Raw genomic sequence first — 26,256 nt, 5'->3', positions numbered from 1 at the left:
AAAGAAAGAAAGAAAGAAAGAAAGAAAGAAAGAAAGAAAGAAAGAAAGAAAAGAAAAGAAATGCACAGTGTTAGACCCTACTCCCTAACCTACTGAGCTGGAGACTCAGGGTCAACTCCAGCAACTTTCTCTACAGAAGTGAGTCTCAAACTTTATTGAGTGTTAGAATTATCCAAGAGCATGTTAAAAACAGATGATTAGAACCTACCCTCTAAATGTCTCATTCAGTAAATTTGGGACAGGGCCTGTAAATGTGCAAATTTCTAACAAGTTCCCCGGTGACACTAATGTTGCTGGTGTGGGAACTATATTTTGGAGAACTGTATCTCCCTAAGATGTAGCACCATTAGGTCTGAAAAGGCAAGGGAAGAAAATCATGTTGCTGGGATTTTGTAGGAGATTCTGTCCAGTAGGAGGGAAACAGCAGGGAAGAAATACACCAGTTTCTCTCTCCTCCTTTTCTCCCATCTCTGCCTACCTCCCATTGACAGGAGAGGAAAATAGCGTGAAGAGAATCCAGTGATACTATCCCATAGGGGTCAGCCTTCCAGGACACAAAGCAGAGCATAGAATAGATGTACATAGTTGGACTAAGGGAAAATGAGTAGAAGATGTTGACATCCCAGTGTGAACCTTGGACCCCCACCTTCACTCGATTTACCATTTAATCTAGTTCAGCCTTTCAAGTCAACCTTTTCTATAACTCAACCAAAGTCAAAGAACTAATCAGCAGTACAGCTAGAGCTAGAACCAGGCCTTTTGACCCCACACGCTCTGCTCTTTCCACCACGCCAACAGGATTTCAGGCTGATAAATCTGGATAAATCCAGGGAGTACACTGGGAGGACTGCTTGTGATTCAGTCTCTCTGTGTTGCTGGTGGTGATAGGGGAGCTCTGGGAAGGAGGGGGGCAATTAGAACTTGTTGCAAGACCCTAGATATGAACACAGGACCCAGGTGGACGCAGTAGGAGTAGAAATGAGGGAATGGATCATAAAAGTCTTTGAAAGGAAGAATGCTGGGATGTCTTAGGTGAGGGGAAAGAAGTATGAGGGTTTGTCAAAGGTGAATAAATTCTGAAGGGGAGCCTACTGGGGCATATGGGGAAGAAAGAATTTATAGGTTCATTTTTCCAACTGAAACACAACAGGAGGACCAGGGTTCTAAGAGCACAGAGAAATAGAAGTCAGCCCTGTTGCCTCATTCTGGGAGCGTGCACCCCCCTGGTGTTGATTCTGGCAGGGGTGTGTGTGTTGCGCTTTCTCTCTCACTTTTTTAGCTGGTACCACTTGTGACAACAGCACACTCTGGAAGGATACCTGGCCGGGTACCTAGTGAATGACAAAATGACAAAAGGTGACTGACAGCCCAGTCTGTGCTGCCAACCTCAGTATACCAGCATGGTACCAGATCCATCTGGGCTTGAGTCGGTTCTGCCATCAGTGTCCAGGCAACCTTGGGCACACCCAGAATCTGGAGCCTTTGAAGCCTCGACTCTGAATTGGGAGTAATAAATAACACCCACCTTTCTTCTTGCTATTTGAAACCTTCTAACCAAGTTGACCAACTTGTCTCAGATTTATAACAGTGACTCAAGGTCGGGCCTCTGGGTGGTGTCTCTCTTCGGCTCAGGTCACGATCCCAGGATTCTGGGTTGGACTCCTAGCTGCTTGCTCAGCAGGGAACCTGCTTCTCCCTCTGCCTGCCCCCTCCCCCTGCTTGTGCTCTCTCACTCTTTCTTTGACAAATAAATAAAAGCTTTAAAAAAAAACCCAAAAAACAAAAACAGTGACTCAACGTGAAATAAAGAAAATATTATTATCCTCATTCCTAGCCTAGGAGGCAGACAAGTTTTGACTTTTACATGAAAAGCACAAACTGACTAAAAGAATTTAGTGAGTTAAATTATGAGAGACTGGCTTTTTGAAGAGAGAGCAATCATTACTGGAAGAGTAGATCATGGTTTTAGTCAAATACATTTCCCTTCCTTAAAGAATCAATATATACTATCTTTTCACAAGGTATGCTTAGATAACTGTAACATTTCATCAGATGGAGCATTCATGGATCTTTGAAGATCCTCTGGAAGTGTCAAAAAAGGAGGAAAACTTTAGGTTTGCTACTTGGGAAGACTTCTTTCATAGTGAGCCTTATCATTTCATAGTGACTATTTTCAACCAATGTTTATGTTATTTAAAAGTGACACCAGGGGCACCTGGGTGGCTCAGTTGTTAAGCGTCTGCCTTCAGCTCAGGTCATGATCTCAGAGTCCTGGGATCGAGCCCCCCCCCCCTCGCCTCCCCTCCTCCTGTTGGGCTCTCTGCTCAGCAGGGAGCCTGCTTTTCCCTCTCTCTCTGCCTGCCTCTCTGCCTACTTGTGCTCTCTATCTCTCTGTCAAATAAATAAATAAATAAAATCTTTAAGAAAAATAAAAAATAAAAGTGAAACTGGCCTTTAAACTCAAAATTTTAGTACGGATGCAATTCCCGCCTTCAGCAGGAAGAGTAATAGTAAGACATTTCATTATTTTACTTTTTACATTTTTTCCATTTATTTTTAAGCTACCCACGATCAACACAAAGTAGTCCAGAATACGCCAAAAATTGGCTTTTGAAAGATTTTAGTATCTTTCTGAGTTTTCTAGCACCTGTGGTCAATAGGTAGGCTCTTATTTGCTAGTTCTGCAGTGTTGAATGAAGCAATTATTAATGGAAAAGGAGAAGGACCAGCAAACTAACCCATACTTACCATAGTCAGATGACATTTAGGTTCAAAGCTGTGATTCCAAGAACTACTGGTAGAGCTAGCTTTAAAGGCAACTACTCCATTAAATAACATGTATTGTCTCCTCCACCTTGTTCAGCAACTTGGACATAAGTGACAAATTCCCATTTTATAGATGATGAAACTGAGGCTCTAAGACATTAATGACTTGCCCATGTCACTGGGCTGGCAGGTGGTGGGGCTGGGCCTGGAACTCAAGTCTGCCTGATTCTCATGCTGGGACTCTTTCCGTGACGTCACACTAGCTCCCTGAGTAGACAGTCCCAGCATGGACAGCTGTCAAGATCTGGAAGGGTGACTTCCAGCTGAAATGAGGGTGGACAGTGTACAATCCTGGGAAAAGTTGATGGGAAACAAATCAGAATCAGCCTTAAAGAACAGGGCTGGTTGTGTTATATGGAAATAGGTGATAGAAAGGGACTCTTTGCCCCTAAGTATATTTTCTTGGGCTTGTCGTCTCCCTGGGTACTTGAGAATTCTGGCATAAAAACATTTCTTTTGTTTATCTCTTAACATGTTTGTGTTATTCAGTATTCAAACTTGTTTTCCATGAGATAATTCACTGAGATGGGACAGAAAGAAATGAGATGCAGAGAAAGTAAATTTGGGTACTCAGGAAGGTAAAAGAAAAGAAAGTTTCGGACAAGAAATGACACAAAAAGGGCAGGACAAATTGGGGGTTCGCAGCGAGGGGCCTCTGCTGCTCCAGGAGTTAGCGTGAGGATACGGGGAATGGAAGCATGAGGTCAGGGAGGGGCCGCCAAAGGTTTATGGATCCTTCGTTTTATAATTTTTAGCTAAGGGCGGCTCTGAATTAGGGTTTGGGACACATGTGATAGAGAAATCAGATTGTAAGCAGAGCAGGAATTAATCTTAGTAACTGTCCTGCTTAACCAGGAAAAGGGTTGCATGCCTGGGGAGGGGGGTACTGCTGTCCCTGAAAGTGGACGCTGGAAGCCGCTGGCCTCGAGGCTGATAACAGAAGATCCAGGCAGGTGGGAAGATTGCAAGGCCTTTCCGGGCTCATCGCACAGGCGGGGGCCGATTCCCGGGGTGAGATGGGAAGTCATCGAGACAGCGGGACAAGACCACCCTGAAGAAGAGAGGATGTGCCGGAGAAGGTAGACTCGGAAACCGAGTTTCATGCCTGCATTCAGAAGGGAAAATCACCCTGCTGGCGAGTCGTGAGGAAGGATGTTTCTGTTAACGCAGAGAGCCAGGAAGAGCCACAGAGGCTGTGGGAGGCCTTCTGGCGTGTTCCGCTTGACCTCCCACTTGACTCGTGGCACCTTGCCTGTGATGGACACCAGGAGCCACTCCCAGGCCTCCACTTGGGGGGTGTTGAAGTGTTAGTCCCATAATCCAGCCTGCAAGTGGCCGGTAAGATGGAGTGCATGGGGCTCAGTGCAAATTCCAGCCCCTTCGATAAGTCGTCGGCGGTCTGGGGCTTGCCTGATCAAAAGGTGCAGACTGGAATTAAGATTCCAGATAAGCCGAATGAGTGTCTGGGGAGAGGCCCGTTTAGGGCTCTGAGGCCAACTGCTGTAACTTGTGATCTTTATTTAACCCACACAGAGGCAGGGATTCTTGTTATTTTGGCGAGTTTAGTGGCCAGCCTGTGTCTCTCAGGGCCCACGATACAAATACAATGCAGCCAAAGTGAGGTATTTCCCCTGGTGATGCCGAAGTCTCCTTGTTGAATGTCCTCTGGGAGGGCAAACTCTAAATACAAGTGTTCAGTTAAAAAATACTAGACCGTGTTATCTGCCCCTCACGTGGACCATATAACATAATTGATAAAGTGCTTCCGGGCCAGGATCCCAGTGTACTTTCGCCCATGTGGATTGTTGGCGGGCTGGAGAAATTTTTAGAATCTCTCACTGGACACTTTGAAATGAGAAAATTATCTCCATGACTTATTATTTAGTGCCTTTTTTTCATATGTGTGTATAAATGTAATTTGGGTGAAACAGATAAAAGGGGAACAAACTATCCTAGGAAGGAGAGGTTGTCATACCCAATTGGCAAATTCTTGGTGGAAAAATCTCAATTCACAAGACTCTATGTCAGCAGTTCATAGAAAGCTGACAGTAGCCTGAAATGTGGTCCCAGAATATACAGATTTACACAAATCAAGGATTGTCTCTGAAAGTAAAGTGTCCTTTCCTCTTTCATATGCCGAGGGGGATTTCTCTTTTCATAAAAGGACCCCCATCCATTGAAGCAAATGTGGGGACCTTTCCCAGCCAAACTTGTCTATATTTGCTTGTTCCAGAGCCAGTGATGGAAAAACCCATTTCTCAGATTTATTTAGCAACACTGTCATTTCTCAGATTTTTCCTATAAATCGTATCCTAGGGAATAAATTACCCCTGAGTTAATACTAGCAAGTCGTTTACATGGAGTTATGTGATTTGTATTTGTTTCATCAGACATCTGAAAAATGACGTACCTACTCAGATTTCTGGATTTCGAACACTTTCAAGGCATCAGACCTCTGCGAGACAGCCTCAGGGTGGCATGATACTAGAATGTTCCTTGATTAGAGAAACTACGTGCAGAAATAATACCAATTACCTTACTATACAGAAAAAAGACATTTATTTTTGATTCTCATTACTTTTTTCTTCTTTCTTCTTTTCTTCATTATAAATTGTTATTATAGATTAGTTGAAACATGCAAAAGGAGACAGGATGCTGTAATGAACCCTCCTTTATCCCCTAACCTGAAGACACTTTTAATTCCTCAACTTCATATAAACTCCACTAACCCCCTCTTTACTTATTTTGAAGCTCAACTCAAAAATTATTGCCTTTCACCCTTAAATATTTCAGTATGCTCCAGAGTTTATTTTAAATTCAATACAGAGCAATGATTTAATTCCAACAATAAAACAATATTTGAAAAAATACTCTCCTTTGAAAAAGAAATCTCTCCTTTTTTTTTCCAAAAGAAAGTCCTTTTTTTTTTTTAAGATTATTTATTTATTTATTTGACAGAGAGAGAGAAATCACAAGTAAGCAGAAGTAGGCAGAGAGGCAGGCAGATAGAGAGGGAGAAGCAGGCTTCCTGCTGAGCATAGAGCCTGATATGGTGCTTGATCCCTGAGCCGAAGGCAGATGCTTAACCCGCTGAGCCACCCAGGTGCCCCAAAAGTCCTACTTTTTTAAAAAGAGAATGTGTCCTCTGAAATTACTTTTACTATTACTAATTACTATTACTAACCTGAAATTTTTTTTGGAAGAGGGGTCCCTGAAAAGGATTTTCAAACTTAAATGTGCTCTTGGTTCTAAGTAGTAGGGTCCATTGTTTTATGAAGTTGTAAATGGAGATGGGTCCATATTTAAATTGTGTCCCAAGATCAGCAGCTTCGCAGCAGGAGAGTGGCATCGGGAATGCTTACATCCTTTAATGAAAAACACAAATTTCATTGATATAAGGGAATTTGATAGGTTTCTATTATGTTTGTGCTTTTTAACTTTCTATTGTTTTAACCAAAACCTGGAGGTTTACATGTTTCAGGCAACCATGTTGTCCTTTAAAACTTGAAATAAACAAAATCTCTTTGATGAGTGGCTCTGAGTGTCACAACTGATGGGGAAAAAAATGTGATGAAAGATGCTGGCAAAAACCATGAAAGCTTTATGAAACAAAGACTACCAAACTGGAACCATAAACTTCTGCTAAGTGATAGTCAACAAAATAAGTGTGTTTTTCAATACGTCTCTTAGGAAAACCAAGCTGAAGTTCTATATCAAATCTTGCTTAGTTCATTTTGTTGAAATAACACTAAAAAAAAAAAAAAAGAAAGAAAGAAAAAGGTTTGATTACAAAACTAAGACAGTGTTCCCAAATGAAGCCAGTGTGACAGTCATTTATGCGCTAGGGACCACAGTGTTCCTCCCATTTGTTGGAAATCAACATATAAGCAGGCATCGGCATTTCAATGGTAAATAAAAAGGCATCACATTCCTCTTTCCCCAAGCCAGCTACTTTTACATTTCTCTCCCCCTGGGCTCAGGAAAACAACCCAGGATCTGAGCTCCTGTGAGAACCTGTCTGATTTAAGCTCTGCCAGGAAAACACCAAGTAGTTTACCTTACACTACAATGCGGGCTGCCTGAATAGTGGGCTGATCAAAAGGGATAACAGGTCAGAGCACTGAATAGAACCACAAGGAAATCCATTCCTAAGTGCGTTTCACTGGGCATCCGTGTGTCCTGCGTCTGGTTTCAGATCTCTGTTTAGCTCCTCTGCAAGTAAGGCTCTGATGATTTCTCAGTTAATTTGAAAGCAGTAAGAACTTGTCAAAGAAGCCAGAAAGCAAATGGGACCGTCCTAGCTTCCTTTCCCAAAGATGGTTATCGGCTAGATCACATCTCTGGTCCTCAGCCCTGGGAACCCGTCTTCGCCTCCGTTTGGATAGTGTCTGAGGACTCTTTGGCAAGAGGCTGTCTCCTGATACTGAGTTTCTTCCTTCCCTTGTTGACAAGCAAACACACATGCCTCGGGGTTACTGGGCTATTCTAGTGCCTGAGAGTGGTTCCGAGACCGACCTGCCTTCCTCCGCTTTGTCCCGCACCTACGGGCCATTCCCAGGGTCTAGAATGTGGTGAGAAAGAAAAACAACGGCCCTCAGTGCCACGGTGTGGAATGGCAATGGGAGGAAATGGCAGAGACACAGGAAACAGGGAGAGAGGTTTTCTTACACAAACAACCCCGGGAGGAACAGGCTAGGAAAACAAAGGTAAAACGGGAGAAAGCGGCCAGTGGGCCCCGGGGAGAGTGCAGTCACGGCAGGAGCCTCTGCCAGCCTGGGCCCTTGGCGTCTGTGGCACTTCGGTGACCGAGCCTGCAGGGCCTCATGAAGTCTGAGGCGGTAGAGAGACCAAGAAGGAAACCTGAGAAAATCCTGACCTTCTGGGTTTAGAGTCTCAGTGAAGGGCTCACCCCGTCCCCGTGGGAGTCTGGAACAAGCCACCTCAGCCTCACGACCTCCCTCTCTGCCTGCCCTCCCACACATCAGGCAGGGAAGAGACACACCCAAGGGCACAGCTCCTGCATTCCGGTGGGGCCCCATCTCTGGACCAGCCTGCTCGTTAGCTCTCTTTGGCCGAAGGATGGGAGTCCCAGACTCTCTCTCACTGATGCTGTGCCCTTGCTCAGTCCCTCTCGGTTAAGGAACTGGATTCTCTGGGATGCATCTCTGCCTCAGTTGCTCCTGCATCTCCACTCCCATCACACCCAGTGGGCATTCTTATTTCGGAGCCTATGTGCTCCCTTATCATAAGTTGTTGCTGGTATATCGCCTGTACTTAGTAGGTGTTCAGGAAAGGCATGGCAGAGGAAATTAACTGAACTCCCTCCCTGTACTTTTGTCCCCAGGTGGAATCTTCTTGTCCTTGGGCTTCTGATGCTGGCTCCTCCCTAGGAACCCTTGTTAGCCACTTGCAGTAGCCACCTGCTCTTTCTTCTAGAACTTTCTTTCAGAAAGGGACCAGGGAGTGTTCTGACAGACCAATAAGAAACACCGTCTGCCTACTCAAAAAGGTAGCATGAGGGTAGCATGTTAGGAGTAGGACCTATGTCTGGAGAATGCTGCCATTTCTGATATTCTGTGGAATTAGTTTTGGAAGGCGTCCCCACCGCACCTCCTGACCCCATGTGGAAATGATTCAGCCAGGGACAGCTCCAAGGGTAGCTTGGGGGATGGTGATGGCAAGAGCCGCCCTGTAATCTTCACTGCCCTCTCTCCCAAGGTACCATAATAAGACAACATGTTTTTATGTGCACTATTTTTTGTGTAACTATTGCTAGTTTTCTAAATGTGGCACTAATGAAACAAAACAAAACAAAACAAATCTATGCCAGTCTGAGCTGGAGTTTCCTAAAAGGTACATGGAAACTTGAAGAGGTCCTCTCAGAGTGAAAGAAAGGGCAAACTCTGCCGAGGACGATGTGGTTCAGAACAAATTTCTTCCCTTAGAGAGGGCTTCCCTTTGGGGCTCATCTCCCCTTGAGCTACGAAGTCATATATACCATTTAGTTTGACACCCAAGTATTCAGTGGCATCTATGTACCCACATATCTTTGTGTGGTGAGGCTATGGAGAAAGGAAGAGATGAGACGTCAAATGGAGGTGAGGCCTGCCTCACACTCTGCCACACGCCTCATGGGCCTTGAAGGGGAAGCTACATTTTACAGAGGTCCTCTGTGAATAGCAGCCACCTAAGTCGTGGCTTGTGGCCCATGGTGGAGCAGGAGGAAACCACAGTCAACTGGATGACTTGAAGGCTGGTAGAAGACACAGGGGAGTGATCCTGGGAGGGAGAGGAGAGCCACCACTGGAGTCACTAGTTTGACTAATTGTTTAAGTGACTAATTGTTTAATGTGTTTCCCTCTCATTGAATTACAAATGCCACATGGGCAGGGACTATGTCCAGAGTTCGATTCAAGAACTGTTTGTTGGGCGCCTGCATCATTCAGTCGGTTAAATGTCTACCTTCTACTGGGGTCATGATACCAGGGTCTTGGAATGAGTCCTGCATTGGGCTCCCTGGTCAATGGAGAGTCTGCTTCTCCCTCTCCCGCTGTCCCTCCTTTACTGCCTCTCCCTACCCCCACTCATGCTCTCCCTCTCAAAATGGATGAATAAATTCTTTTTAAAAAGATCTATTTGTTGAGCAGGTGAATAGATACATTTATCACACTATTGATATTTTTAAAAGTTTCTGACTTCCTCATTCAGTCATTAAAAAAAACCAACAACCACAAAATACATTGACTCTTGTCTCTGAGCTGAGCCCTGGCCAGACACCAAGAATAACGCAAAGCCAAGCTTCTCTGATGGAGTTCGCCAGACTCATAGAGCTTGTCCACAGAATTCAGCCCCGCGAAAAGTTAGTTCCTTCATCACGCTGAAAACCAACCCCTGGATATGCTGCTCATTTTGACGGGATGTACTGATGACATCTGTTTATCTTCGTTAGAATGATCTCTTTCTTGCTTCTTCCCCAAAGATACTTAGGATGCTTAGGAATGTTAGTTCGTTTATCTCTCAGACTCCCAGCACATGTACAACAATGCAAATTTAGTTGAAGTAAAGCGAAATTTTAGAAGTTCGGACCCATCTCCAGATCTGTGAAGGTGGAGATGGGTCTCGACTGAACAATCAGCTGAGGGATACAGCCCTGTTTTCTAAATGCTCTGAAAGTTAATAAAGCTGATACCCTCTTAGTCTTGGGCAAAGACTTACAGGGTAGGGATTTTGAAACCATTTTATGAATAAGGTAGAAGACAGACTAAGAGTTAGCTTCTATTTTTAGCTCCGTTACACCATATTTGGTTGTCCTTGGGCAATTCCAGTCAACATCTTTTGAGTTTTATCAGTATCTGCCCTATCGACCACATAGGACTTAAAAGATTATAGATATGAGAGTAATGTGAGAAGGCTGAAGTGCCATGTAAGTGAGATGCCAGGTGAATGCCTCTGGAAAGGCTAGGTGGATGCTAAGTCAGTCTTCTAGAACTGGGGAAGTGGTTTCAGATAAAGCAAATCAAGACCATTTCTTTAAATGAGATAATACATGTAAAGCTCCCACCTATAGTCCCAGGAAGCTAGTGAGTGCTCAATAAATGTCTGCTGTTATTACGATTATTTCTTTTCTTAGAAATATGTAATCTCAGAAAAGATAATCATTTCAGAGCACTATATGAACCAATCGTACTTAAAAATAAGCCCTGTGTTGGTTTACACTGAAAACAGTATGTGCATGAGATATCTTTATGTTGGTGAATATAAGCCACAAAGCAAGATTTTCAGGTTGAAGGGGTAAAATCCATGCATTAAAATTTGGAATTGATCCCAGAGAGCAAATCGTATCCCTCAGTAAGTCCTTCTCTTTCTTCATCTACATTACTTACCTACAGTATCTTGGTTAAAACTTTGTTTTCAAGGATCAGATCTAAAAGGATGCTCAGTGTCTTTTGTATAATCACTACACATATTTATTTATTTATTTATTTATTTATTTATTTATTATTTGATAGAGAGAGAGGTCACAAGTAGGCAGAGAGGCAGGCAGAGAGAGAGGGGGAAGTAGGCTCCCCGCTAAGCAGAGAGCCCGATGCGGGGCTCAATCCCAGGACCCTGGGATCATGACCTGAGCCAAAGGCAGAGGCTTTAACCCACTGAGCCACCCAGGAGCCCCTACACACATTTATACCGGTTTTCCTGCAAGTCCTAATTTGGGGGGGGAGCCCAGATAACTATGATATTCCCTAGTTATCCACAACATTAAATAACTAGAACACAAAGATGAGATCATTTTTACCAAATAGTTGAAGCTTCAAAGAACAAATTCCTTACTTTAAAAACAAAAACAACTCACTTTAGCAAGAGGTTTACATTAATTTCTTTTTAATTTCAGATTATTTTATCTCCATCACTTTGTTATCTAACAGTAGAAGCTGCTGAATGGGAATATTTGTTCTCTGGATGGAGACATGTGAAGACCATGTGAATGTGCAATTTAGAAGTGATTCTAAGAGAAAATCATAAATAAATATCTCAGACCCATTACCCATTCTACAAACTTCCTCCCCAATTTTCGTCTTTCCTCTTCTTGTAGGTGGGCTGATGTTTCCTCCATGGATGGGCTGTTATTCACAGGCCTTCAACCGGGCATTTCACTCCAACTGGATTTTAATTAAAATGGATACAAACTGGAATGGGACACCTTGCAAGAGCGCGACTCCCGTCACTGGCTGTTTAGTGAGAGCCCCAATGGCTGTAAGCCAAGGACGCTAAGGAGAGCATCCTTTATGGAACTGGCCTATCTGGCTAATGGGATCGTATCTAATTCCTGCGATTTTATTCTAAAGATCTAAGTTACCATAATCATATTGCTTTTTTGCTTTTATTGTCTATTCCATTTGTCTGAGATATTTGGCATTTTACTTAATTTTATACTGCTTGTTCCTTTGGTATTAATGCAGCTGCATACTTGATTTTAAAACCACTAGAGAATTGCTGGTCCTGTCTTAGGCAGTTGTCACGAAGATCCCCACCCCTCAGTCCCCAAGATGACTCAATGCTGGAAGAGACTCCCTAGGGGCAAGTGGGGCAAGTCTGGAGTGAAAACAGGACTATGGATCCTAAAAACTCAGATTAGGGAGTTAGATGCAAGGAGGCAGAAAGGGAGCAGAGAGACCATAAGAATGATTTATATTGCTATTTAGGAAGCAGATAGTGGGATATGTAGAAATAATCAAAGTTTTTCTCAAGGAAAGTGATGGGGGCACATCCCAGCCAGTGACTAGGGGAGTTCCATTCATTCGGTTCAGCCTTGTTCATGATGACAATGGATTCCAGGTGAAATTGCCTAGTAGGGTTGTCCCACCACTGTATCCCCCCTACTCCCAACCCCGCCCCCCTGCTATTTCAATGGATTTCTTTATTTTCCTTGGGTAGGTTCAGCTCATCAATATGGACCCGCTTTAATCCTCCCAGAGCCCTCTGAACGTGCATGCCTTGTGAAATTTGGTCCCTGGGTGATGGAGCCATGCTCAGCCACCTGCTCTTCTGTTACAGAGTGGGAAAAGTAGCAGCGGCCAGTTGCTGAATGTCTTCCTCCAGCCATTTCAGAAAGAGGTGGGGTCTAGTAAGGAGCTGTGAATCAAGTCCTTAGGTAAATGAGAGAAGGCTGAACAGAGATGGATGTTAACTAGACTTACTGCGATTATTTTGTAATATACACAAATATCAAATCATTATGTTGTACACTTGAATCTACTCCATTGTATGCCAATTACAGCTAAATTTTCAAAAACCAGAGAAACTTGGACCCTGAACTATGGCACTGTAACCTTTTAGAAGCAGCAGATACCTTAGAGATTGTCTTTTCACTGATCCTCCAGCCTGACTGCCCATTGGAACCACCTTCGTTGCTTTTAAAAAACGATGCCAGTATTGGCGCCCTACCCTAGACCAATTAATTTCCTTGAATTGGCCTCATGGAAACTACCTTGTTTTTCTGACAAACAAAATGAGGAGTGCAGTTTCCTTTCATTACACCAGTTTCCAGAACAAGTGGTGGCAGAGAGGCAGGCACCGGCCTCAGGGCAGCGAGCTCCCACCAGTAAATGTTTTGGTCAAGTCTCATCTCTCTCCTTCATGTCCCATCCCCCACCCTTCCCCCACCCCAATTCCAGATGGAAATGGCAATTCTCTATTTCTTTATGGCCTTTCTTTGTCTCTACACTCACCAAACAGCAACTACGTCTTTGAAGGATTTCTCTTGCAAAAGAATTTGGAAACTCCAGGCTGTTTTGTTTATTTAAAGAGCCCGTGACTAGAGACACTTGGGATAAACCAAGATCATGTGGAGTTGATGAAACTCCCCACATAAACACACACACACACACACACACACAAACACACACACACACACACACACACACACACACATTTTGAGCTGAAACTGACCAAGCCCGTGGGTTCAAAGGGTAAGAAATTCGATTGGAATGGGTTAAACGTACAGGACATACTGGAAGGCATTCTCATCTTCTCCCCTCTCCCTTCATTCTAACCCCTAAGCTCAGCTGTGGTTTAAGTGGGTCACGAGAGAGCCTCCCAGGTGGCCCAGCCACCCTCAGGAGGAGACACTTGCGGCCCTCTGACCTGAGGGCAGCGTTTTCCATTACAGAAGTGAAATGAGGCTCTAAGGCTGGAAAGGGGACATTGTCATTGAATGGTGGCTGACTTTTACAACCCAGAGCAAAAACTCAAAGCTTTCAGTCTTCCCCTACTCCCTCCCCACCACATTTCTTTTCACAAAGCAACAAATTCTGGCTGGTTATCACTTATGCTCCACCCCATTCTTCTAAGTTAGCTTTTGTGCAGGAAAATAGAGAACTGTTTTCATTGCCTTATCAGCGTCCCAGGAAAGGGGAAAGGAGCGTCTGGCCTGCTATCTGCGCCTTGCATAGGGACAATGAAAAGCTGAAAACAGGCTCCATGGGTGAGGGGCTTCCACTTCAGACCCGCAGAGCTAGCCTCTGTAAGGACCAGGGAAGGAGGGGCTCTGCTTAGCCTTCCGAAAACATAATAGCCCCTGGGGTGGGCTGCCGCAAACAGGAAGGGTGTGGGCAGGATTTGAGAGCAGCTGCCATTCTGCTCATGCTGCCCATTCCCACAGCCTTTGATCAGTACGCAAATGGCATTTTGTGCCCTGAGATAAATGCTTGGTCAGAGGGTGTGTGTGGCTGTGGAGGGGGATAAGGATTAAAGATGAAGATGTTTTACAACCTGCCTTAAGGATCTGTGTTTTAAACCTGGGATCAGGGAGGTGCTGACTACAAGGGAACAGAAAGATTTTCTATGGGTGCATTTATTCATTCATTCATCGGACATTTTTTTTTTTATGCATGCACCCAGTAAGTTCAAGGCACTGTGCTAGACAATGGAAGAGGCGCAATGGTGAATAATACACAATCTCAAGTGTGGGGAGGTTATTTGGGATGGGAGACATTGTGGAGCAGGGTAGCAAGAGGTGGGGTACTCTTCCAGCCTGTATCCATCCTTCCGCACCAGACTCAGATACACATTGCCCTCACCTCCACTCTTCCCACCGCGGGCTTCGGGCTTTGTGCTCTGTGGTTGAGAGCCTCTGGGAACCAGGAATGTTTTGGGCCTGTGAACGGTGTGGAGGCAAAATAATAAAAACAAGGGAAACTCCTTCTTGGTCTAATTTGCAAAACTAAGACTCATACAAAAACAAACAAGTAAGCAAACAACAATAACAACAAAAACAAATAGCCAAAGTCTCTAAATACACAGTAAAAGAGTGTCAGTGTAATCGGGGAGATGGAGGTCTAACTCAGTGAGAGCAGAGAAGAGTGGCTCCTTCCAGCAGGGGGAATGGTGAGGATGGTGATGGTGGGCATGAGAAGAAGAGCCTCAGGGAAGGCCTGGTTGTTAGAAGAGGCCTTGAGTCTGGATGAGATGAAATTGAGATGTGTAGTGATGGCAAGACATGCTGGGGAGGCAAGGAAGGGTAGAAAGAACATTTTGGGGGCAAATAAGACGTTGTAAATAGAACACAGTGATGGGATGAACATGCCTAATAGAAAATAGCTCTTTGACTGAGAATATATATGTTTACTATGGAAAATATTGGAAGGCTATTCTCTAGAGAGCTTTGTATGCAGACTAAGACCTTAACCTGTGATTAGGCTACAGTTTGTGGGGGAGTTCTCCCGTCACCCATCACTTACCAATCCTAGACTTTTCCACAGCCTGAAGGAAGGTCCCCGGGTCCTGTGGTGTAATGCCCTGCCTCTGGGCCACACACACGATTTGAGAGCAACACACCATGAAAGGTCAATAAATGCTTGGAACCCTTTCTGAAACTCAAAGGTGTCTTACCATTCATTGATTGATTCATAAAAATAATATCTCATGGAAGTATAATTAATTTATATTTAAAATAATTTCTTGCTTTATAATTTAATAATGTCCTGGCATTGTTCCAGGCCTTGGGAGTATAACACCAAACAAAAAATAAAGTCCTAGACCCAAGGAGCTGATATTCTAATTAGGGAGAAGCAGCCAATGAATAAATGTAGTGAATCGGGATTATCAGGCAAACTAAGGCAACATAAGACATCGAGAGAAATGGTGTTGGTGGATTAGTTTACAGAGGGTGGTCAGGGAAGAAGACTTTTTTGATAACTGAGTGCCATTTGGGCAACAACATGACTGAAGTGGGGGAAAAGCATTCCAGGTAGAGGGACTTTGGGGGAATTTGGTCAGTTCTATAGTCAATGGAAGGAGGAGGGACATTGCTAAAATCCACTTATGATGGATACATACACATCCTCTTCAAGGTGAGGAGACAGGTAAGGGAAAGCCAGTGCTGTATGCTTGATCGGGAAATAATCCCATGATGCTGTTGGGAGCTTCACCCGTGGGCAATTCTGGGTGTTATTTAATGTAGTTTTCTTAGGATGGAGGCAAACAAAGTTTTCCAAAAATATCTCCATAAGCCCTGATTTTGGTGAGCAATCCTGGATTAGGAAAACATTGTGGTTTAGAACTCTTCTATTACACTAAAGTTGGTTTTTGCAAGGAGAGTATGAATTTTTTTTAAAGGGTAGTGGGTTGCTAGGGTTGGAGAAGTCCTTCTTATAAGTCAGTTGTTTATTAATCCAAGAAAAGGCTTCTCCTTTGAGGTGGAAGGAGAAGGATACATCTTTCTTGGCCACTTGAGCCAACAACTCACCAATGAGTAGTGTCAGCGTTTTCTTTGGCAGATGAAATCCCTGTTAAAACACTACAAAATTTGGTGTATTTCCCCGTACCCTACAACTGCCTACGACTTCCCCAAACCTTATGTAAATATAGTTGGAAAGCTGGAAAAAAAAAAAAAAAGCATGTGTAATAAAAAAAGAATGTGCATGGAAAAATTGGTAAGCGGAATGATTCTCATATTTTGGTATATAGTGTGTTCCTAAGAAGGAGAAAGCTGAACCATAGATGTACTCACTCCTTGAGGGCTAAATACAAAAAGAACAACAACAAAAAAAAAACAAAAACAAAAACAAAGGAAAAGAGGAAAGAAAAGAAAGAAAGAAAAGAAAAAAAAGAAAAGAGTGCTGATTTTTAAAGAAACATTTAGGCGTTATTCAAGAGGCCTTGTCCATATTAATTAAGATTGGGGGGGTGTTTCCTCTTATAACTAGTGTCGTACTTTTAAAATATTTTAATTTTATTTTCATAAGATAATGGAAAATGTAATCTAAAAAGAATATAAACACTTTTCTCTATTCTTTTCTTCAGTAATGACATTTCTTTAAGTGTGATCTTACCTAAAGACCTCTTGTTGAGGAAATGAGATGTGTTTGAATGTGCTTTGCTGGGCTGCTGGGAAGCTTTTCTGTTTTGGCCCCTGAAGGATCTTAACCATGTACATGTCAAGACCTCTCAAATAGTGGTACATGTGGTAAGTATAAATGGATTATTCAGCTCCATGCTCATCAAACAGGGAGTTTTAAACTAGAAAAGGAAACCTATCAAAAGAAACAAGTTTGCTCTGTATTGGTCCCTGGAATTAAGCATGCATACATATGTACATATATATTTGCATCCATACATAAATCTCTAGAAAAAACAAAAATTCTATTTTTCCTCTACTTGTGACCACTAACCTTTTTCTTTTTTCTCCAAAGCTCTTGGAAGATGGCCCAGGGCTGCTTTAATGGTTCCTTTGTTCCTCTACAGAGCAACAGATTCTTGACCATGAAACTCCAGCCTGTGTGCAGATCTAGGTTCTGCCTCGCACTTGAGGAGCCATCTGCCTGAAGCCTAGAACCCTGAAGTGACCCTGTCACCCTTTGGAATCCTGGTCTGAGCCAGCTGCTGGTGAGTGGGATGAATGAGAGCTGGGGGAAAGAGGGTCTCTTCCCATCTGCTCTAAGGTGGTGTGGTTTGGAAATAACTATCTATCATCTATCTATCTATCATCTATTTGACAGAGAGTACTAGAGAGAGAGAAAGTACAAGCAGGGGGAGCAGCAGAGGGAGAGGGAGAATCAGACTCCCCACTGAACAGTGAGCCAGAACCTTGGGATCATGACCTGAGCCGAAGGCAGATGGTTAATGGACTGAGCTACCCAGGCGCCCCTGGAAATAAATACTTTTGAATAGCCTGCCTGACCTAAGGAAAATCCAGGAAATGGGGTATAGAGTCAATTGTCCTTTCTTGGAAATTTTCTTACTTTCTAGAGCAGGTCTAGGATAAATCAAATACTTGAGGCTTGGGTAAAATCCGTTTGATCCCAACTTGCAGCAGTGGACAGAGGACCCCCTGGGGGTAGCTCATCTTTCTTTGACCGCTTTGTTGGTCTGAGAAATTGAGTCTGTAACCTAACCTCCTTGAGTTTTTACTACCTTGGTTCCATAATGGGTAGCAATTTCTTCCTCCTAGCGGGATTGTGATGCTTACATGACACACTGTTTGGAGAGGCCATCATCATTCTTGGTACTTAATGCCTGATGTACATTCATTCCCTTCCCTTGACTAGGAAGAGCACACGAGCACTGGCTTAGTGCTCAGGTCTTATGGCAGACCCGACTGACTTGAACGCATGAGGTTAACTATTTCAGATTCAGTGGTGAAATCATATGAAATTCCACTTTCTTAAAATCAGCATTAATTCACACAATTAATTCATGCACTTCTGCTGGACTCTGTGCTAAGCTCTGGAGATATCAATGATACAGTCCTTATCTTTTTTTTTTTAAGATTTTTATTTTTTTATTTGACAGTCAGAGATCACAAGCAGGCAGAGAGGCAGGCAGAGAGAGAAGGAGGGGAAGCAGGCTCTCTGCTCAGCAGCGAGCCTTATGCGGGGCTCGATCTCAAGACTCTGGGATCATGACCTGAGCCGAAGGCAGAGGCTTTAACCCACTGAGCCACCCAGGCGCCCCGATACAGTCCTCACCTTAATGCAGTTCTGAGTTTAGGGGAAGGCCCAGCACATCGCAGACAAGGATTACTTGGAGTCGATCAAGCAAGGATGATGGAGGATGAAAAGGTATTGGGGGCATTTTTAATAAGGACAAGGAATTAATCATATGGAGTTGGCTCAAGGAACCTACTTTAAAAAACATGGCTCTTAAATACATTCATTCTAGAATGTATTCTAGAATGTAGTCTAATTTTTATGAGTAATTTTTATGTCCCTCTTACAGTTAACTACAAAAATTAAGCCCACTTTATTACCTTGTCTTATTATGTGCTCCCATGTTGGTTTTTTTTGTTCGTTTGTTTGTTTTGGGGTGGTTTTGTTTGTTTTTGTTTTGTTTTTGTCTTTGTTTTCGGTAACTTCCAGTCCTATTTACCAAGAAAACCACTCTTTCTCCCATGTTTTTTCCAATTATCACATCAAAAGTAGCAGGCACTCATAATTAAATTCACTGAGCTCTCTCAAAAAGGGAGATCTTGGGGCCTTGAGTGGCTCAGTAGGTTAAGTGACCAACTGGTGATTTCAGCTCAGGTCATGATTTCATGTGTCAAGGGACTGAGACCTGCCTGGGGCTCCACACTCAGTGGAGGGGTCTGCTTGGGATTCTCTCTCTCTCCCTCTCTCTCTCCCTCTGCCCACTTGTATGCACTCTCTCTCTTAAATAAATAACTGTTTTAAAAAATGTAGCTCTCTATGGGTGTGGTGTCCATGCAGCCAAGACAGTGCTGAGCTCTCTGAGCACCACAGACACATGTGTCCAAGTTCACTGCTTTCGAGGCACACAGATACATGCCTGGTCTCCACTGCGCGGGGACATGAGGGTTCATTCACATGTATTCAGCCTGAATAAGGAATGAGCATTACCTGGTGTCGTGGTCATCGTGTAACACTGCAGCATGCTTCTGCTTGAGTTTAAGTTGCTTTGGGTTCAAGCTGTGTTTCTATGGCCCTCTCACAAACAAGGGGAAAATGAAAAGTTTCACTAGCAAGCTGATGACCTTCGTGGGACACTGACAATTTTATTATTTTCTAACTTGGCCAAGTGAGTGAAGTATTTTAGGAGGTAACAGGCACAGATTCGGAAAAGCGTTCTACTGGTGTAGGTTATTTTTGTCCGGGCTTAACTTCTTGAAGATCTGTTTTATACGAAACCAGGATGCATCCCCACAGGAGGCTTCACGGTTACTTTTGCCGGAGAGGTTAAAACCTCATGTGGAGACCGAGGCACCTGGCTCTGCAGCCCCCAGGCTCATTTATAGCATGACTGCCCCTTCTACCACACGGGCGGTGGGAGGGGGGTGGGTGTTGCTGATGAACCGGCGATGGTGCTCGCTGCTTTGATTTGGCAGAGTGTCGGGGAGAAGAGTAAATACCATATTCCTATAAGGTAGACCAATTGCTGGCTTTTCTTCTCAAGATTTTTTTTTTCTTTTTCTTTTTCTTTTTTTCCCATTTGAAGTGGTCTGTGTGAGATGCAGATGGCGAAATGATTCCATGATGCATGGCATCTCACACATCTTAACCAATTAGAAAAGGTTGTTGAGAATTACATGGAATTAATTCCATCCAGAAGGTCTAGGGACAGCCTCAAGGACTCAAACTCTAGTTACTAGGTTTACAATGTCACAAGAGCCCCTTGATGGGATTAAAGCTGTGTATTTCCTGACAGTTTGTCAATTATTTCTTGTGAACTGTGTGTGTGTGTCTGTGTGTGTGTGTGTGTCTGTGTGTGTGGGGAGGTACAACTGTGTCAGCATTTGTCGGGGGTTAGCAGTAAGCTCTCACATTCATTTTATTCAATCTGCCCAGCCATGAGGCCCTTGGAAAATGGCCACTTCTTTTATACTTATAAAAACCATGCCATTTAGTTGACTTCTCTTGACTTTTTTAAGTGTTTGTTTTGAAGTTTCATTTATACAGGAAATAGGCATAATCACCAATAAATTTAACTTTAATAACTCAGACCCTGGGAGCCTTTCCTGGTTGGCAAAAACCTCCCTACATACTGCAAATCCTCCTTATGGGATATCCTATTTCTTATCTGGAGTTGAAAGTCAGGATTAATCCAGATGATTAAGAAAATCTTTCTAAAAGATACCCTGCATCCTCTTTAAAATTAAACTCTCCTTGGAAGTTTCCTTTCTTTTCTTACTAAAATCATAATGTCAATGATAAAAGTAAAAGTAGATCACAGGAGTTTGGGTGTTTTTCCCTAGATATGTTTAAAACTCAAAGATAGTAGGATCCTCCCCGTTTCTTAGACCACAAAAAATGACATTACAATATAATTTTCAATCTAATTACTAATACTCAATACACATTTTACAATATATTCAATATACTAAAGAAGATGCAAGAGTATATAAAGGAAAAAGTTTTGATTCTTTCAATGAAGTTATCCATTTGAAAATCTCCCACATCGTATGTACCACATGTATGTGCTTAAGGGAGTACACATACACACATGTTCACACACATACACACACCCACACACGCATGTGCACACACAGACATTCACAGAATTCACCTGCTCTGTAAATTCTGAAGGCCGGAAACTTTTCTGCTGATAGCATTACTGAAGATTTCCCTCCCTTCCTTTTTGCTTTCTAAGGCATGGAACTCTAAGACCCCTTCCCAGACAGTCAGATATGCTATAAAAAGTAACACTAGCCATGGGAAATATGGAGGGACAAGGGATATGCCACAAACAGGGATAAACACCTTCCTCAATGCAAACCTGCCAGATCGCTTCAAGCAGAGAACTGCTCCTTGTCCTTGTCCTTGTCCCCACTGTGGCCCCTCTTTCCTGCCCAGGGACCAATAAATCAGGGCTTTCCCTCCTAAGTGACCCACCATGGGAGGCTTAGATAAGGCGCAAAGTTGCCCTCAATAGACTTCAAACCCCCACCTCTGGAACAAAGTAGGAAAGTTATACTTTTGTTAGCACTCTATCTAGGAGAAAAAACCCAAGGAAAACATCCACTGGACAAAGCCTACTTTGTGTGCCGAGAAACCCTGATCTTGGACAATTGTCTCTAGTCTTATTTATGCAAGAAATGAATTTTCAGAGGTCTAGCAAAATTATCAGCAGTGCAATTATAATACTCTATGTTTATTTGGTTAGTACACTCTTCCATTATCTAGGGGAAGAAAACAGTCAAAAAATTTCACTTAAACAAAAAGTTACAGAGGAAAGAATAAAATGTTCATTTCTGAATAGGAAAGCTCTCATTTGCGAAATGCCCTGATGTGATAAGAAAAGTACTTTATGCCAAACCTTACAAAACTTATTCTATACCTATGATGTGTACATATATCATATATTTATGTTTTTTTATTATGTAGTGTATATATATGTATACATAACATGCATTATTATTCCAATCCTTTATGTGTAAACAAGTGCAACTATGAGACCAGATGGCTTTTCTTGACTAACCCCAAATCCAAGTAGGTTTTAAATGATAGGCAGTGTTTTCAGTTTGTGGGAGAGGCAGGAAGTGGAGGGGGAGGTGAAGAGCACCAGAACAGAGAGAAGGCGTAGGGAAAACATGGCTTTAGGGGCTCCATGGCCCAGGGTCTCAATCCCACACTTTACTCATTAATAGACCCTAATAAATATCATGTTATTTTGATTTTTGAGCTGTAATATTAGGGTTATAATAATATCTCCCTTACAGACCTGCAGTCATACGTGTAGAAACCTCCATTGTAAAGTAGGCAGGAGAACTCAGCTTTGAAGACAGTTAAGTGCAAGAGGTAGGTAACTGCAGATGACTTGGTTTTCTTTCTGCCTCCCCTGGAGAGGACAAGGGGTCTTGAGAAACCTTTGCGACATTATGCCGGCGAATTTTTAAAGTAGAGTCTGTTGTCCACTCAACTAACATCTATTACTGATTCTGGGCCAGGCTGTGAATTCTGCAAAATGATTCAGGGAGCTGCAGATGTTTGATTTGAATTTTATTTGAAAAAAGGATACAAATGGCAAGAGTGTTCGATGTGCTGTATATGAAATTAACTCTTTCTTTTAAAAAAGATTTTATTTATTTATTTGAGAGAGAGAGCGAGCATGAACAGAGGTAGGGGCAGAGGGAGAAGGGGGAGCAGATTCCACACTGAGCAGGGAGCCCGACATGGGGCTCCATCCCAGGACCCGGGATCATGACCCGAGTTGAGGGCAGATGCTTAATCGTCTGAGCCACCCAGGAACCCCTAAGTTAACTCTTAAGACACCATTCATGTCTTAACTTGCACACTCAGGTTAACTCATTTTTGTGTAGACTCAGAATATAACTTCTCCTGCCTTCTCTGAAAATATTTTTTTATTTATTATTATTTTTTTTAAAGATTTCATCCATGTATTGACAGACAGAGGTCACAAGTGAGCAGAGAGGCAGGCAGAGAGAGAGGTGGAGGCAGGCTCCCTGCGGAGCAGAGAGCCCGATGCGGGGCTCGATCCCAGGACTCTGGGATCATGACCTGAGCAGAAGGCAGAGGCCCAACCCACTGAGCCACCCAGGTGCCCCTAAGTTAACTCTTAAGACACCACTCATGTCTTAACTTGCACACTCAGGTTAACTCATTTTTGTGTAGACTCAGAATATAACTTCTCCTGCCTTCTCTGAAAATATTTTTTTATTTCTAAATGTGCCATTGATTAGGAACATAATGGTGTTTAAACACTCCCTTAAGAATTCAGGCCCACTCATGTGTGTTCATGTACAAGCACATGACTGTGTTATATCAATGCTGGTCTTGGTTAAATGCCATGTCAGGCCTGGGGATCTGCCCAGAACATGCTCTGTTCCCTATGTAATGACATGTTTGGGCAAAAATAAATGACCGCCTACCTTGTTTGACAGTTTACAACACTGTAAATTTGAGTGCTTCTCTTCCGGCTTTTATATTTATGAGAAGGAATGAACAGTTATTACATATAGTCGATGATACAGTTTTTGAAATGAAATATTCCTACCCACTTTTTCAGAGAGTATGTGGAGATTGCAAGGGGAGCTATGCAGAAGTGTTACCCTTTGTAAAGACTTCTAGGGGCATTTAGGTATCTCAGTCCTTAAGTCTGCCTCGGGTCATGATCCCAGGGTCCTGGGATCGAGCCCTGCATCGGGCTCCCTGCTAGCTGGGTGGCATGCTTCTCCCTCTCCTACTTCCCCTGCTTGTGTTCCCTTTCTCACTGTGCCTCTCTCTGTCAAATAAATAAAATCTTTAAAAAAAAAAAAAGACCTTTGTTGATGAATTAGGATTTTTCTTTGTACTGTGCAACCAAAATGAAGTATAGCAAAAAATAAAATACTGAGACTGATTTCAAATTACTTTCTAAATAAAAGTACTGGTAGTGCTCAATGATTAATTTAATAATAAGTCAATGTTATACATTAATTATGTAGAAGAAATACACTAGTAAAATAACGTTTGTCTGTTTCTATGCTGGGGTATCAAATGCTATTGAACATGTATGGAAACCATGGCTCGAGGTATGACTTTCTCCAAAAGGAGAGTCATGGGAAGAGAGCAGCAGAAGTGCAACAAAAGTTCCGCTTAACACAGTGCTCTTTTCCTTGTTTCTGAAAAAAATGGAAGTGCAAGCCTCAGACATGTAGTTTGCATGGTAACATGGACACAAGTACTCTATGACACAAGTGAATGTTAAATAGAATTTGAGTGAGATGGTCTCAAATCATGTTTTACTCATTTTATGCGTAAAGTGCCTTTCGGGAAAGTGTTTTCAAATTGCATCTGTCCCTTCCTGCAGACTCAGAACCATGCATGTATCTGGCCAAGGCTCGTGTGGATTCTTCTGGTTCTGTGGGGCTTATTTCTCCTTTAACTGAAATATCAATGCGTCCTTGATTCTTTAAAAATTGTGAGAAACATCACGTGGATGTTCAAAAACAAAAGCACAAGCTTTACAAATATTCCTGTGGGAATGTTTCCCTGCTGTGGTCCACATTTAGAGTGGAGTACATTCATGGTGTCCATCATTGTTCTATTAAGACCAAGGACCAAACACTTCCTGTTTCAGGATCCTACAGACTGAGAGGAAGGAAAGAAGAAATAAGGAGAGAACTGCCCGCTGATGCTCCCCCTTTGATGAGGATTGGAGGGAGGCTATATATTGCCTCCAAAGCTTTTGGGCATTTGTGGGTGGGATGGAGGTATTAGAAAAGCCTGTATCGATACAGTGCCTTGAGTGGGTAACGATGTCGATTATTACTCCATTTATAGTCTTGATAGTTAAATGTTAGCCTTTGCATTAGGGATGATTTACAGTTACTTTTTGATTTGTTGCACCTATACTAGACAATTAAATAGATGCAAATTCCCACATAGAAACTAGGGATTAATTTTATGTATCTTCTTCTCTAGGGCATTCATGTGATAAAACTGCCTTCCTAGTTGCCCATTTCCTCGTCACCTGGCCGCCTGATTCTTTTGATCCCCCTGGTCCAGTGAGGTCACCTGCCTCTCCTGAAATCTGTTTGCAGGTTAGCATTGGTGGTATCAGCCTTGCTGATGCTACTTCATTTCTCAAGCTCCACCTTTCTCTAGTGTTCCTTCTTCTAGTGGACTTGTCCTACATTTTTGTTTATTTTCTGTTTCTAAAACTTATGCCTTCTTTACTTCTATGTCCATCTTCCTAGGTTTTCAACAGGACTCTCCTGCATAGCACCCAAATGACCTGATGTAAATTCTGTCATTTTTCAGTTTGGAACTATGCTTCCCATCCCTTCCCCCTCCCCTGAGTCTAGGTTAAGATGACCAATGTATTACCTCTCTCAGAACTGGAACAGCCCCTAATGGTCACCACCCAACTAGACTGAACAGGAACTAGTGGAAAGATCTTGGATCATCCAAACTCTTTCATCCCCTACATGAGTCACTTAAAACAAAAGACACTCAGAACTAATCATGTGAAAATCCTGCCAATGTAAAAATAAGCAAAACTTCAAAAACGTGTTAAAACAGGTGGAAAGGGATCCTTATGCTTAACTCAATATAGGTTTGAAATCATTTTTCTTTTCTTCCTTTTTTTTTTTCTTTTACAAAATAATTATGTGTGGGCAAGAGTAACCTAGAGGTCAGATTTGGTCTGAGTTCTTGAGATCCAAGTGTGATGGGAACTTATTCTGTGTTCTCGAGCAAGTCACTCCTTACATTCATTTTCCTAACTACAAAATGGAGATTATGCCTCCATCCTGAAGGTCCTGGGGCTTACTGTCAGAGAAGTGTTTTGGAATCCACTACTGAAAGGTGCTCAACAAGTTCAAAGCACTAATATTAAGAAAGGTTTATATCATATTTATAACGCAGTAAATCCTTCCCATAAGTATAAAATGATTCTTCCTAGTTTTATTCCTTACACAGATTAAAAGACCTTCAGTTTTTTCAATACTATCAACTTAACACAGTGCTCCAGCTGTGTACACGCACAAAACTCTTCCCGTTCTCTTTTGATTTGCCCCACGAGCTGAGCCCAAGACAAAAGAACGCACTCACTACTCACAAGTGTGACTCATGTGAAAATTGAAACTTCATGCTCCATTTTATTAAGGGCCTTGCTTTCTTTCAGTGGGTTAGAATAATTGGGAATAAAGATAAACACTGTAAAATAAACATGGACACTGAATTAGTCCAATAAAGTAAATGTGAATCAAGTGCTCGCTAGCAAACCCAGTGGACAAATGGGGGAACTGCAAGAGTCTCAAAGCTATTGATGAGTCCAATCCATTATTTCCCCAAGCACTTTAAGTATATTATCTGAATCGATAGAAACAATGCTTAATCGTAGAACACATGATAATGGTCACAATTAGGGTTTTATTCAAGAGAATAGGGAGCCCAGAAGAGAGCACCTGGCTGGCAGCATGAATGGATAAGGGAAAGGGAGAAGGCCCAGCAGAAGTGATGGTATCACAAGGTTACG

Source organism: Enhydra lutris, unplaced genomic scaffold (genome assembly GCF_002288905.1).
Source record: "Enhydra lutris kenyoni isolate GAN:26980312 unplaced genomic scaffold, ASM228890v2 scaffoldscaffold17, whole genome shotgun sequence".
NCBI classification, from domain to species: domain Eukaryota; kingdom Metazoa; phylum Chordata; class Mammalia; order Carnivora; family Mustelidae; genus Enhydra; species Enhydra lutris.
The sequence above is the reverse complement of the archived record's forward strand: the minus strand, read 5'-3'. Positions refer to the sequence as shown.